This window comes from Passer domesticus, chromosome 3 (assembly GCF_036417665.1).
Source record: "Passer domesticus isolate bPasDom1 chromosome 3, bPasDom1.hap1, whole genome shotgun sequence".
In the NCBI taxonomy this organism is placed as follows: domain Eukaryota; kingdom Metazoa; phylum Chordata; class Aves; order Passeriformes; family Passeridae; genus Passer; species Passer domesticus.
Window position 1 is genome coordinate 7,439,281 of NC_087476.1, and position 15,103 is coordinate 7,454,383.

At 41.2% G+C, this 15,103-nt stretch overlaps 1 protein-coding gene across 2 annotated transcripts in view; it reads right to left on the minus strand.

The window, feature by feature from the left end:
• EVA1A (eva-1 homolog A, regulator of programmed cell death) overlaps positions 1-15,103 on the minus strand; it is a 199,366-nt gene that overhangs the window by 144,721 nt on the left and 39,542 nt on the right. The window lies entirely within an intron of this gene.

Sequence of the window (15,103 nt, forward strand, 5' to 3'; positions counted from 1 at the left end):
AGAAAGACAGAGAGTGGACATGATGGGATGGCTGCTGCTATACTCTTAAGAGATAGAGAAAAAAGGCAAAGCAATTAAAAGAAACAATCCCTGGACAAATTCCTAAGAGGAAAGGTAAAACTTGGGGTTTTTTTAAAAAAATACTATTTTCTTGGTGACCCATGATCACAGAATGACTTAGGTTGTTACCTTTGCAAGTCATCTAGTCCAGCCTTCTGCTCCAAACAAGCCCAATTTAATCCAGCTTTGCCAGTTCTGAACCCAAGGGTGGAGCCTCCACAACCTCTCTGAGCACCCTGTGCCAAAGCTTAACAACTGTCACAGTGAAACCTTTTAGAGAGAAGACTGGTTCCATTTTGTCTATACCTTTAGGTAATTTAAAACAATAATTAAATCCCACTTTCCTAATTTTTTACTTCTAGATGACCCATATCCAGACCTTTTACTAGGAATAGCTCTTCTTCCATGCCAACACCAAAACCTAGCTCAGGAGTGCTGGGAAAGACCACCAGTCTCAACAAATTTCAAGGTGCCTAAAACAACTACAATTACTGTTCTTAGAGAAAACCAACACACAGTAATTTAGTTTCATCGTTCAGCTGCCACTGTGGGGGCTGGATTCCCTGATTTCTCTAAATTTTAGTCTGTAGTTCTTACTTAACAGTTCTGTTGCTGCAGTGCCTCGAAGTGTGTGCCAAATAAATATTTACTCAAATCAGCATATTAATTTCCAAGTCCTGAGGGCAGCTTTTGCTCATAAGAAAAAAGCTGAGACACAGCCCCAGTTATCAGAGTGAGTGACAGGGCTGCATCAGATCAGCAAAAAACACTATTTCATTTAGTGCCTTTATTTCACTTGTTCAAGGAGGCACTCTGGGACAAAATTAACTGGTGGGGTGGACCTGCTTTCCCAGTTAGTAGAATACATGCCCTGGGGGTGATGCACACCTAGTCCTGGAATTAGTTCAGCTCTCTCCCTCAAAACTAAGGCAACTATGCAGGATGGCCATCAAGGCAAGCAAACCACAAACAGAATCAGAATACAACACAAAATATTGAAATGCATTTCCATGCTGTTACTCCAGTGCATTAGGACTTTTCCCTGAGGCCATCCTATTAAGGAGCCAGAGAAATACAACCAAAGTCAGGACTCTACTGTCTCCTCAGAATATTCAACTACTCTGTCAGAACAGCCTCCTTCAGCATGCCTTTCACATTGCCAGTTCAGGATCAGGGAAGGTTTCAGCCCCTGCAATTAGTGCAGATCACTTGTTGAAACAGCTCCTTCCTCTCATCTTCCATCAGCAATCTCAAAATAACTTGAGTTCGCTCAAGCTCAAGACATTGATGGGATTGAATGCTTTGATGGTGACTGACTCATAATAAACAAAGCACAATGTCTGAAGCATCTGGCACTGACCACTGTCAGAGAGAAGATACTGGATTAGGCACAGGCATGGTCTTGGAGGAGATGATGTTCTTCAAAGTGCAAAAGGAAGTGGCTGTAGAGAATTATTGCTGCTTTTTTTTTCCCTCTTTAAGTGTGTCAGATTTGTACTATTTCATTGGTAGTTCTTTTGAAAGTGTTGGCATTTCATTACCCATTGATTCATTGTTCAGCAACATAAAATCTGAATTATTTTCAGGACCCTTGTTGAATTTTCAGTAACAAGTCTCCAAGTAATCTTTTATACCCTTACATGTGGTACCAGGGAGGGAACTTCTGGGATTCTCTTTGCTGAATGAAATATTTAAACATGAAGCCAATGGCAGGTGATTGAGAACTTTAATGGCACTTCTATACCAGGGTAAGACAGTGTTAGAGCAAGTGGTAATTTGAGCTTTTCTTTAAAAATATGTACTTCATTTGAAAACATGTTAAAAGTAACAAAGAAATCTACCCATTAAACCTTTTCAAAATGCTTAATGTTTTGAAAACCTGGGATAAAAAAAATAATCTCAAAATGTTTTGGGGTTAACACTTCTCTTTTCTTAAGGATTGTGTCAGGGATGTGGGATCTTTGATGGTGGGCTTTCGTACTACGAAATTAAATCAATGTATAGAGCTCCAGAATTAAACGTCTCCTCAATTCAAAAAAAAAAACCAGTGTCACCACCAAAGCAAGTATTTACACTCTGGAGACAGAATAAACAACCAAAATAAATGCATCACGAAAATGATAGATCATTTTCCCTCAAAAAAGAAGGAAATCTGCCCTTCAAACACTACTTGCAATTTATTTTTCCAAAGTGTGGGGTTTGCCTGCTATCAGTCCCCAGCAATTATCGTACACTACTCACCAAACACAATGCTTAATGCTGACTGTAACTTTATCCCTCCCAGCAATGTCAGCTCCCAAGAATCATTTGAACCACTGCCTCTCCAGGAAACTGTTGATCAGTTCCCATCCAACAGTCAGTTCTAAATCCTAACACATATGGAGGAAAGAGGAACATAGCTTCATACAGAATATCACCATTTTACAGGAACTGTAAATCTAAACATCCTCCTTTATTACTCTCATGGAGCTACAGCCCTTCCTTTTTGAAACCAAAGCAGCTGATGGAGAAGTTCACAAAAGCACAGATGGCATAAGAGCTTCCACCCCATCCAGAAGCAGGAAAATACAGCCTCTAGTACATGAAAGAGCTTTACAACAAGTCCAGAGAGGGGCATTTCACGGGGGCATGAAGTGATAGGACAAGATAGAATGGCTTCAAACTAGAAAATTCTCCTCTTATAGAAAGAAATTCTTTACTGTGAGGGTGGTGAGGCCCTGGCACAGATTGCCCAGAGAAGCTGTGGCTGCTCCATCCCTGGAAGTGTTCAAGGCCAGGTTGGACAGAGCTTGGAGCAACCTGTGATAGTGGAAGGTGTCCCTGCCTATGGCAGGGGATTGGAATGAGATGGTCTTTAAGGTCCTTTTCCAACCCAAACTGTTCTATGATTCCATGAGTCTATGAGTCTGTAACTGTTCTGTGATAACAGCAGAGCACACAAACATTCATTCATACTTCCAATTTAACCATGGCTGTCAAAACCCAGCAAGTTCTCCTGGTTCCACTAAAACCAGTTATAGTTTTGCTTGACAAGGCATATGGCAACACACCAGCTCGCCAGTCCTCAGAACAGAGATTTCATCTTTCACCAGGGAACATCTCTGTAGGAATGTGCTGGAAGAATAGAGACAATCACAATAGAACTAACTCTTTTTACAGTTTGGATGTGATCCAAAACTTCTAATAAATTACAAGAAAATTCAAAGGATTCTAATGGTTAATGAACTACTACATATAATTAAAGCCAGAGCTTCACAAACATCTGCATCGAGCTATATCCAAGCTATTGTAATGTCTTCTTAAAATATCCCATTTTGAGCTCTTGTGGTTACAAATACAGGAGTACATATATATCACAGAGACAAATCAACCTCATAAAAAAAGCACTTTATACTTAGAAATAAGTGATTTACCAATCATGGAGTCACTGCAATTAACTGCTAGTGAATTAAGTATTCCCTTGTTGCTGGTTGACACTGATTCTTTTATTTATAATCCTCTTATTTTCCAAATCCATATTGTTTTTTCAGTATCTGTTGCCATTTTCTTCTAATTTCCTCAGCTTCCTTGCAGAAGTTATAGAGACACTGAATGTAAAAAAAGAACTTTTTTCCAGGAGATACCTTAATCTGTTCTGGAGTTCAGACAACCCCTAAACCACACTGGTTTTCAGGCAGGCTGTGGACTGGAGAATTTCAGCCTTTTCTTTATGGGCAGAGCACTGGTACTCATAACATCTCACAGAAACAGAGCTGAGCCAGGGGAGTCGAGTGACAGCCACGAGGAAGGGCCAACAGGGCTGAAATGTGACCCCAGGCCAGGCTTGAAGCCAGAGCAGGGAACTCAATGAATGCATTTCATACCAGGCATTACTGATAATCCTCTGGTTGTGGCAGTAAAAGCAGCTCTCTCAAATCACAGAGCATTCTAGTACAGACAAGTAGGGTTTGTTTTGCTTTGTTACTAATGCTGGAGATTGAAATGTGCTATTACAATCCTTCTACAGAGAGATTTGCTTTCAGTTCAGCTACTCCCCAAGCCTTTCACCTTTCAGATACCATCCAGCTCTGAGCAAACTGAAACATCTTGTTAGCATATTAAGGAAAATATTTTTATTTTAAGTCAACAGCTCCCTGCTCACTGTCTGATCTTCTGTATCTCAGCTACAGCTCCAAACAGTGTCCAGTCTTAACACAGAAAAAGGGTTTTGAAAGAAGAGTGAATTTAGAATTGCAGCTGAGTTCCAGCATTTCAAGGCCAAACAAGGTAAGGTTTTGTAAATGCTGATCAGTATTTCATAGGTGTCCCAGGTTTGTGTCGGGATGAGAAAGTACTGGAAGTTGGATTGGTGAAGGCTAGGGGTGGCAGGAATAAAAACACTGTCATTTTCAATTCTGCAGGCTTGAATATTACACAGATACTATTGAGGATTATTGCTAATTATTCCCTTAAATTCCCTAACTCTACACTTCTACAAAATGTAATAAAACACTACAGCTTTTCCACAGGCAGTTGGAATTATTCTGGAGAATTAAAAAAGCAACTTCAACTGCAAGTATTTTTGGTCTAGAACTTTAAACAATCAGTCTAAAAATTCAATACAAAAAATATTTTTGCTATTTGAATTATCATTTTAGATTATTTTCTTTGACTGTCCCATAAGTCCATATTTTCTTGAGAGCTTACTTCTTTTCTAAAACAAGTTTTAAAAGCCTTTACAGCTATGGAGATTTATTTCTTCTGAAAAATTCTACATTTTGAAAAAAACAAATCAACATAGTTTAAAAAAGTATCTTTTTTTTTAAATGTTTGAATATTTACCCTGGAAGGGCCTTCTGCAGGTCACCCAGCCCAAACTGCTGCTTGGAGTAGGGTCAATATCAAAGTGAAATCAAGCTGCTCAGCACCTTGTTCAGCCCTGAGCAAGGGCTGCCAACAACAGGGATTCCCCAGCCTCTGAGGCACCTCTGCCAGGGCTTCACCTCCCTTGTCATTCAAATTTTTTCAAATTTTTTTTTTCAAATAAGTGCTCATAATTTCCCCTGTCACAACTCATGTTTCTGGCCTCCTGCCTTGTTAGTCTGCACCTGTGAGAGGAGCCCAGCTTTGGTTTATGTATAGTCATTTTCAGGAAGCAGAATGAAGTATCTGGATAGTGCTTAGCTTTCTCTTCTCCACCATCCCTGCTATGCCATGTGGTTCAAACTATCCTCCTGGCTCTCCACTGGACTCCCTCCAGTCTGTCAGTGTTTCTCCTAAAATTGTGCACCAGTAGCATGACCTGTGATTCAAGGCGCTGACCATCCACTTATTTGGATTTCAGGAATTTCTCAAAAAACTCTTTGTCCAGCTGTATGGTTGCAGGCAGCCACAATTTTGCAATAAAATTTGACAGTACAGAGAATTTGGTTGGAAGGCAGCGCACAACGACTTCACAGCTTGCAAGCCTCTCTCCAGCTACTTATTCCTGCTCCCTGGTTTCAGATCTAAGCCTCTTCCAGTGATTTGGGTGCATGTGATGTATGGAGCTGACAGCAACCACAGCTGGAGCACAGGTCAGTGTCCATGGATGTGTCCTGCCAGCCACTGGAGCAAGAGATGGTGTGCTCAGTGTGTAGGAACATCTGTGGCCACTACTGGCTGTCAAGCTGGGCTGGCTGGCAAGCAGAATAAAAACTTTGGGAGGCACATATGAAAGCAGCCACAGGACAAATAGTGCCAAGACCAGAGAGGCTTGCAGCTGTCTACAGGAGGTCCAGGACAGCTACGGGAAGACCAGGAGTCAATAAAGAAGCTCCTCTGCAGGCTCCCATCTGTGTGAGGTGATAGGATCACAGACCTGAGTGCAACATGGACTACCTGGGGCCAGTTTTTAGAGGATCCACATTGAATGTACATGCACATTTCCCACTAACAGGCTTTCATCCTGCTCAGCTGGAGGGGGAGCAGGATGAGGCCACTGGTGCTGTTTGTGTTTGTGTGGAAGCCTGCCTGAATCCAGAGGCCTGACCCAGCCACGCTCTGTCAGGAGCAGCTGCTCAGCACCACAGCTGCCTGCTCCTGGGGACACAGGGCTCTTGTTGCTCTGCCTCTATCAGGCTGCCAGATTTGGCAACTCCTAACCTTTCCCACTAAAAATTCCATGTGTGTGTACATATAAAAATATATATTTATATGTAGACATGTGCACACACATGTGTTTTAAAAAAACCAAGCAACTTTGCAGAATATTTTACCTAACTTAAGTTGCAGAATAACCCGAACCCTACTACAACCAAAGAGTTCATTTTTTGCAGTACTAAATTTCTTAGAACACGTTGTTAGAATAGTGTCATAACTTAATAAATATTAATATATTATATAAGTAATATGGTAGTGTTACAGCATTATAAATATTAATGTCTTGCTTTAATTGAAAAAAGGATAACTTGCAGTGGTATGTATTATGTGTCAAATACATAAAGTATATTGCACATAGTGCAATCAAATTTATAAAATACTTCTTATAGCATAACCAGGTAGTCTTGGGAAGCCTTATGGGGTTTGTTCAGTACTCAGAGAATGAGAGCTGTGATTTTGAGAGAGATTTAGACTATACTTCCAACAGCCCCCAAATGACAATCCCATGCACCGTGACAAGCTGGGCACTATTTCATTCCAGAGATACAGCTGCAGTAAGGCTTAAGGTCATCTCTTTACAGCTGAGGGAACTACACGGGTGATGCTTCCTGAGCAGCTCCAGCTGGCTCTTTCTCCTTGGCTCTCAACCAAGTCCTTTCCAAAACACAGCCATCCCACACATAAATCACAGCATGCTCACTCTGGCCTTGCCATTGCATCCTAAGCAGCAATAAAGAACTTAACACCACCACAGCCATGCAGCTCTTCTAAATTAAGTTATAACAGATTTATTTTATTCAAAGGACAGTTTTATCTAGGTGGTTTATATACAGAGATTTTTAACAGCAAAACTACAGTGATATAATTAGTCTGCCATAATTATACCCATATAACACTTCATGATACATGCATAACTACCAGTGCACCTTTCCTCATGTATAAAAGTCTCACTGGTGTTCATTTGGACTTACATTTTCACAATAAAGTTCTTTTGATCCCACCTCTTCAGGTGATAAATTCTTATAAAAAATTCAGCCGTGAAAATCAACGTATTACAAAATTAAAATGCAGTTGGAAAGAGCCCAGCTAAGAAAAAAAAAATCCCAAAGCTTGGTGTTTTCCTGCAGCCAGGTTTAAGAATTCAAACAGGATCTGTCCCACATTCAGCCTGTCCTTGAAGCATCACTTAGGGCAAGAGACTGATAACTGCACCTTCTGATGCAGACACTAAAATTCCTGAAATCAAATTTGTGTCATTTGGCAGCTCTAGCTCCATCAAATCCCTTCTTGGGCCCTCAGCTGTATCAGAAGTCAATGCTGGCAAGCACAGAGCCTGTCAGCAGCCCCCTGATGCACCCTTATGCCCAATGAATGCACACTTTTTTAATCTCTAGTATTTAGGAAGCATGGGATTTACCAGTTCACCACATACCAAAGAAAATTTGATTCTGAATCTTCTCTGGAAGTATGAAATATTTGGCATTTGTCATGTGTTTATCTCTGGCAAGGTCTGTAACAGCTCCTTCATGTCCCCACACAGTGTGACAGTGAGAGACAGAGCAGCAACTTGGGCAGTTTGGGAATGGTCCAGTTTTACCAAAACCCAGGCTTTCACCATTGCAAACACAGAGGGCAGAGGGTTTTTTTTTGTACCAGAACATGCAGCAAAGCAACTATAAATCAGCCATTCTATAACTGTGAGCTCAGCAGAGCTACAGCAGAAGATGTGCCTAAAATCAGCCTGGCCTTTGCCCACAGCTTTACTGGGAGTGACAGGGAAGTATCCTGCTACCACCTAAATTAAAAGAAAGCTTTTGCACAGCATATCACACTGAGACAAAGTGGTTATTTGACCACAAGTGACAGACAAGACTTTATGTACACTGACCAATCCTTTAAACAAATCAAGAATTCAGCCATGACAATCTGACAAGGGCTAAGAAATACCAACACTAAATAAAAATGTTTCTGCCTATTCAGAAGAAATTATTTTGACAAGACTATAAGTACAGGGCTATGGCAGATTTATTTAGACTGGGGCAAATGGCAGGAGGGAAGGCAAAAGTGCATAACCCCACGGGAGCTGCTGCTAAAGCCATCACAAGCAGATGTGAGTGCTTTGCACACAGTGCTAGGAGACAGCTCTGGGGCTTTCTGAGTGACCACACATCCCTGAAAAATGTAGATTTCAACTGGCAGGTGAAAATGTTGAACAATTCTTGTGATCCCAGAGAGCAAATCTGAAATCCTGTTACCTTGCATGAAATTATACAGTGTGACTTACATGTGCAAATACCAACTTGGCAGGGAAAAGCTTTCCTACAGAAAAACTTTCTAATCAGATTGTAGTCTTCCCCACTGTTTTTAAAAAGCAGTTCAGCACTACAATGGTCATTTTTATTACAATATTTTTTTGCCTCACAAACTAAAATTCAGGGCCTCTCTCATTTGGTGCTGTGCAATGATAGGTAAGATTGGCAATCTCCACACTCAAGGAGGTCAAATCACTGGATTGCTTTCCCACCTGGCAAATTTTTCATTGAAAAAGCAGAAAATTCTGCGGGATAATGAGAAATCACAGGCTGTGTTGGGAAGGGCAGCTACTGCTCACAGACATATTGCATGAGCTCTGCTGAGACACTGCAGAGAACCCACATTTGTGATTTCCCTCCAGAATAGAGTCCTCGTGCTTAATTCTCCCAGAACTCACCTCCCAAGAAAATCCAAAAGTTAGGCAAAAGCTTGTTTCTAGCACTGGGATTTTCACATCTCCCTTTTCCTTTACATTCCATATTTTATTTATTTATTCTTATTGAGGGTAGATTTGTCAAATTTAATGAAAGGAACAGCTCTGAGCTTGCATCCTTTTTGCCAGGACCTGCAGTAAGAGCTATGATGCTGCCCTCTGCACGACCTTTGCCTGTGAAATGCATATTTCTCTTTGCTTTGGCCAGGTCTTGGCAGCTTTATGAACCCCAAGAGAGGAAAGAAAATGAGTAGGGACTGAGACAAGATAGAAAAGGCTAAACAGTGAAAGGATAAAGCAGAGTAAGGGAAAAATAAGGAAATGAAAAAGGGAAAATAAAAGAAGATGCAGGTTAGAGTAGACATATAAGAAGAAAAAACTCTTTCTCATTTGTCAGTTAGAAGGGTGGCCTCAGGAGTTTATCCTGACAGCAAGAATCAGCTGGAAGGATTGTGGAGATTGGGTCACTTGAAACTGGAGGAACAGAGAGCAGCCTTAAAATAGTAAAAAAGATAAAAGATAAACATTTTGAGCAAGGCTATGCATTTGCAAGTGACCTGTCTTTATGTCCTCATGTGATCTATTATTTCCAAACCATACCTGCTTGCAAAAAGGGAGAAAAAAATCCAGGAAAAAACAGGAGCTCAGAGAGCCTGTAAAAAAAGAGGGGTAAAAAAAAAATCAATAAATAAAAGAAGATCAAAAAGTAGGTTTGCATGAGTCTCTCCTGATTTCTGATGTGCTCTATCTCTGATGACCTGGCTACAAACCTCAAGTATTGCCTTAACAGAACATGCAGTGTGCTGCATCTGCCACAACCAGGCAAAACTGCCAGATCAGCATCTGCTGTTTAAGCCATTGACTTTAGCCAAGAGGGAATTTATTATTCACCAACAACTGGACAACTTTAAGCCATGATAAATGTTGTCAGGATAGCAGGAACGATGATGTCACAGGTAAATTGCTCTTTTATTGTTTGATATAAACAATACTATCAATAGACAGGCATCTTGAGCATCACCAGTCCAAGCTGTAACACTGCCCAGGCAGCCTGAAGTCACCTAACCTCAAGTTACACATGTTCCTCCTGGAAAAGACAGGAAATTAGCACTTGGGAGTAAAGGCAGGACTGTCTCTGTACCTTGGGCTGAAGATCAAGTATTAATGCAGGAGTTTCCTTTCTATCTGCTAAACAAGCTTTACCTTCCGTGGAAAGCTTTGAGCAACCTGGTCGAGTGGAAAGTTTCTGTGCTCATGGCAGGAGGTTGGAATGAGATGGTCTTTAAGTTTCCTTTCAACCCAAACCATTCTCTGATTCTGTGATCAAAAATGGTCACTTCTAGCTGGAAGCCACAGGGCCAGATGGAGTTCCCAGTACACTTCATCTGGTATCAGTTTCACCTGTACCTCAGTTTTCCAGATGTCATCTGAGGGTGATCCTACATCTATATTCATGGGGAAACCAGGAAAAAAAAATAAGGGTCTGTGAATGTGAAGTAGCAGGGGTCACAGAAAGCCTGGGGATAAAGAGATATAAATGCAGACTGATTTTTATTCAGGACCACTCAGTAGCACTTCAGGATGTGACAAAGGGGATGAAAGGATACACAAAGAGAGGGAACTGCTTAGCCTGGAATATAAGTTAATAATAATAAAGACATCTGACTAACAGAGAAAAGACAGAACAGCCCCATTCTACCACATCACCCAAATCAGCTCTATAAAGGCAATAAGAGAGAACACAAAAGGTATTTCTCCCCACGTTTTACTGAAGCCATTCCCCATATTTACAACTTCTTTCAAGGACAGAAATAATATTTGGCTTCCTTGGCAACGAAGAACAAAGGGACAATGGAAAGCCGACAGTGGAATTTATGAAGCTGAGTGCTGCAGTCACCCCTTGGATGGGGACAGCGCTCAGGCAGGGCACACAGGCCCCAGCCAAACAGCAGCTAGAAAAGCTTTTTGGCTAAAAGCTACTTGTGCTGCTTTGACACAGAGCAGTTGTTTTGACTAATAGGTTAGAGGAAGGGATTTCTCTGGCAGAGTAGCACTTTGAAGGGCTCTTTGCCTCACAGCTGTAACAGCAGCTACATCCACAGTGCACGTTTTCCTCGTACCTATTGTACTCCAGAGCAAAACACACCACAGGCCCAAACAGCTTCAGGGGCAGCTGCTGGAAAAGTCAGTGAGGATTGTGCTCATATATGGGCAGAGTTACAGCTAAAGGCTGTGATTAAACTGCAAGACCTGGGAGCATTTCTGAGTTGCTGCATTTGAGTGCATATCCCAGCTGTATCCCACAGCTCCATGCTGGATTCAGACACATCATCCCTCCACAGAAAAGGTGATTTGTTTTTCTTGTTTTTTGGTTTTTCTTTGTTTTTTGTTTTGTTTTGTTTGGGTTTTTTTTGTTTGTTGTTTTTTTGTTTTGGTTTTTTTGTTTGTTTTTTTTTTTTTTCTCTTCAGACACCTTAGATTGAAGAATATTCCTTCCTACATTATCCTGGTTTAGATCAGGACAGGGACCTGCACCCAGGTTTTTCTGCTGTTGAGGCAAATGTTATGTTTTCTAACGCTAAGGAACACCTCTGAACCTGTGCATGGCATCTGCATGCTGCAGATGACACAGAACAGGAAGGAGCAGTTGAGAGACCAGATGGTTGTTCCATCATTCAGAGAGAATCCTGACAGTCTGCAGAAATGAGCAAACAGGAATCTCATTAATTTAACTAAAGGAAAATACCAAGACTGCTCATTGAGAGGAATATCCCTGTGCACCATGCTGGGGAACAACAGGCTGAAAAGCAGCTTGGTAGGAAAGAACAAGAGTGTCCTGGCAGGTGCCAAGGTGACCATGAGCAGGTTATGGGCCCTCACAGCAAAGCCAGACTTTGGAAGGAGCATCAGCAGCAGGTCAGGAGAGGAAAGCTGCCCCTCAGCACTGGTGAGACCCATCTGGAGTGCTGTGTCCAGTTCTGAATTCCCCTGCACAAAAAAGAAACTGAAACACTGGTATGAGTCCATCAAAGGGCCACAAAGCTCAAGGGATGGGGCATCTGTTACATAATGAGAGCCTGAGAAAGCTGGGACTGCTTAGACTGGACAAGAGAAGGTTCAGGGGGATCTTGTCAATGTGTATAAATAACTGATGGGACAGGAGTAAAGAACACAGACCCAGACTCTTCTCATTGGTATCCAGTGAACGAACAAGAAGCTATGGGAACAAAATCAAATACAGGATATTCCATTTAAACATGTATGTGTAATTGTGAGAGTGATCAAACTCTGGAATGGGTTGTCCAGAGACATCGTGGAGTCTCCAAGCTTCCAGATATTCAAAATCCAGCTAGACAGAGCCCTGAACAACCTGATGTAGGTGACCCTGCTCTAAGCAGATAGTGTGGACAAGATGGCCTTAGAGGTCTTTTTTAACTAAATGATTTTATGATTCTGTGATTTTCCAGCCTCAGTCATTCTGTGATATAACCACTTCTCAGGATGCATTGACAAGCCCCAGTCTCCTTTAAAACAGCTTGGAAAAAAACAACTTTATTCAGAGTAGAAATTCTGTTTGTTATGGCCCCAGGTGCATTACAGCATCATCTCAGCTCTGCTCACACAGAGATGCCTATTAGTTATACTTGAATTGTCCTGCAGCAGAAGGGAAGCAAGAAAAGGCCCTCCCAGGTACATCTCCTGCACAAGCAGCATCACCTACCTTTATAAACAATGTTATCACTCAAGCAAACTGCTGCTCCAGACAATGGAAATGGCACTTGGCACTCTGCTGAGTAAGCACTGTAACAATATCACCTTTCAGGATTTGTTTAGTATTCACATCTGTGTTTATTAATTAGATTTATTCTGATGCAAACATGGAGAGTGCTACAGGAATAGAGTTTTAGATTACGAAATCTGAAAAATTTGTTATGAGTTTTACATAATGACTTAGTGTCCAGATATTTCACAATCAACAGCATTCCCTTGTAGCCTGCTTGACTACTGCTTCTGAACTTCTGTCTCCAAATCTCAACAAATGCCTTCCTGGATCACCACAAGCAATCTCTCAGCAAAAAGGAGAAAAATCAGGCAGGCATTCCTGTAATGTCTCATGCGAAAGCACACACCTAGCCCTGGTGTGACAGGTCTGAAGTGTCACACAGTGAAAGTTCTGCCAAGTTTACTGAAGTTTGGTCAAAAATCCCAAATAAAAGACAATGTAAGTAAAACAAAGGAACACATGCTAGAAGTCTTGGAGTAGTAAAAGTTCTGTGAAGATGTAAAAAACAATACTCATTAATAACCAGGAAAAAAAAAAACAAACCCAGGAATTGTTAGGAAGGAATAGAAGGCAATGCAGAAAGCACCATGGTGTCACTGTGTAACCATTCCATATTCATACCCAGAAGAGTGTCTGCATAACTAGATCCACCTCCCATCCCTCTCCCCACTCAGAAATCATACAGAGAACTCAGAGACATTTAAGAAAAAGGTGTTAAATTGCAACTAACCCCCTTCTACCTGGAAGACAGGCAACTGGGAGGTGAGAGAGACCACACAGAAAGTGGAAGTGAGGAAGGGAGATGAAGGGATTGAAAATGCTGTTTCTTTCAATTAAAATAAAAAAGTTTGGTGAAACACAAGGGAGGATTTTCTTACCACCTGCAAAACTGAACTGGGCACTTGTGACCACTGCACTTCTGCAGGTCTCAAACATTCACAAGGACCAAAAACACCACAACATCCATGAATGGAAGAAAAATCCATCAAGTACCAATGAGTTACATACAGCTCTTGATTTAAGAAGTCCTTGAGCTGTGAGGCTGCTCAGACACTGGAACAGGCTGTCCAGAGTGGTTATGATGGTCCTTGGGTTCAAGCTGGTACAGCTTGAATGTTTAGAATGTTTAGAATGCATACATCTCTGCAGTGCCTCTATAGGGAGCCCAGGATCTCAGATATAGAAATCTGCATGCTAGACTCAGAAGAAGTTAGTACAGAGAAACCCCAAGCCTACTTTGCACTAAGTTTTGCTCTCAAGCTACCCAAAATATCAGAAGGTAATTTATTATTCTTTAATAATAGTAGTAGTAATAATAATAATAATAACAATAACAGCAATAGTTGAATTCTCTGGAAATAAGCTGATTAACATGTTCATGCAGTTAGTACAGGTAGCATGTTAGTACAGCAGAAAAGCCAATAGGCCTCTATTATTAGCAGATAAAGAAATAGTGGAAAGGGACATCATTGTCACAGTCCCATGAGGAATGGACTTTGCAGAGCACTTCAGAATTAGGTAAATAATAGTTAACTCAGTTAATAATCATTTTATTAACTGAGTCCATAAATCTGATTACAGTATCTGTCCATGTTTCTGTAGTCTGGAGTTGTGGTACTGAGGTGGATTGTATTAAGCAGAATTAAAGACAAAGAGGAGAAAAAGTGAAACAGGAGAACACTGGAGGGCATGGAGATGAAAGACACACAGGAAGGCATTGGAATAATGGACAAGCATTTATGTTGTGATCAGCTAATGCACAGAGATTAGCATGCAAGGCATTTTCTGAAGAAAAAAATAATGTCCTGTCAGCCACAAAGTGATGTACAAAAGACAAAACAGCCAAATGTCTAGGAAGCTGTAACTCCATCTTCCTTCCACTGCCTCTCACCCCTGAAGTGGGAGGGGGGTTAGCCAGGAGAAAGGTCAGGGGATGAAAACAACAGTGGGGAATTGGCAGAATGCCTCGGGTTCTGTGGAGCAGAACTGTCCCTCCCAGAGGATAAACCAAGGGCACAAATCTTGGGTTTCCACAACACACACCATAACAAGGAGAGAAATTTCTTGGATAAAATTTCAGTTTAGACATCACTTTCTGTGCATTGAGGAACAACAGAACTGTTATATCTTGGCTAAGCTGTGGGGAAAAGCACCAGAAACCTTCTATATATTGTTTTTAAAGTCATAAGGGTCAAGCAGAATTATTCTCCAAAGAAAAACAGAGCATTTAGGTGGGATGAAAACCTTCCTCAGGATTGCAAAGAGTAGGACAGCAAGGAATAATTGCCAAACACAAATTAACAATTCCAAAAAGCAGCTTTCAGAGCCTAGTGACTCTAAGATCTCACAAGACTGAGATAATTCCTCCCAGCAGCTCTCGTTCCCTACAGGAA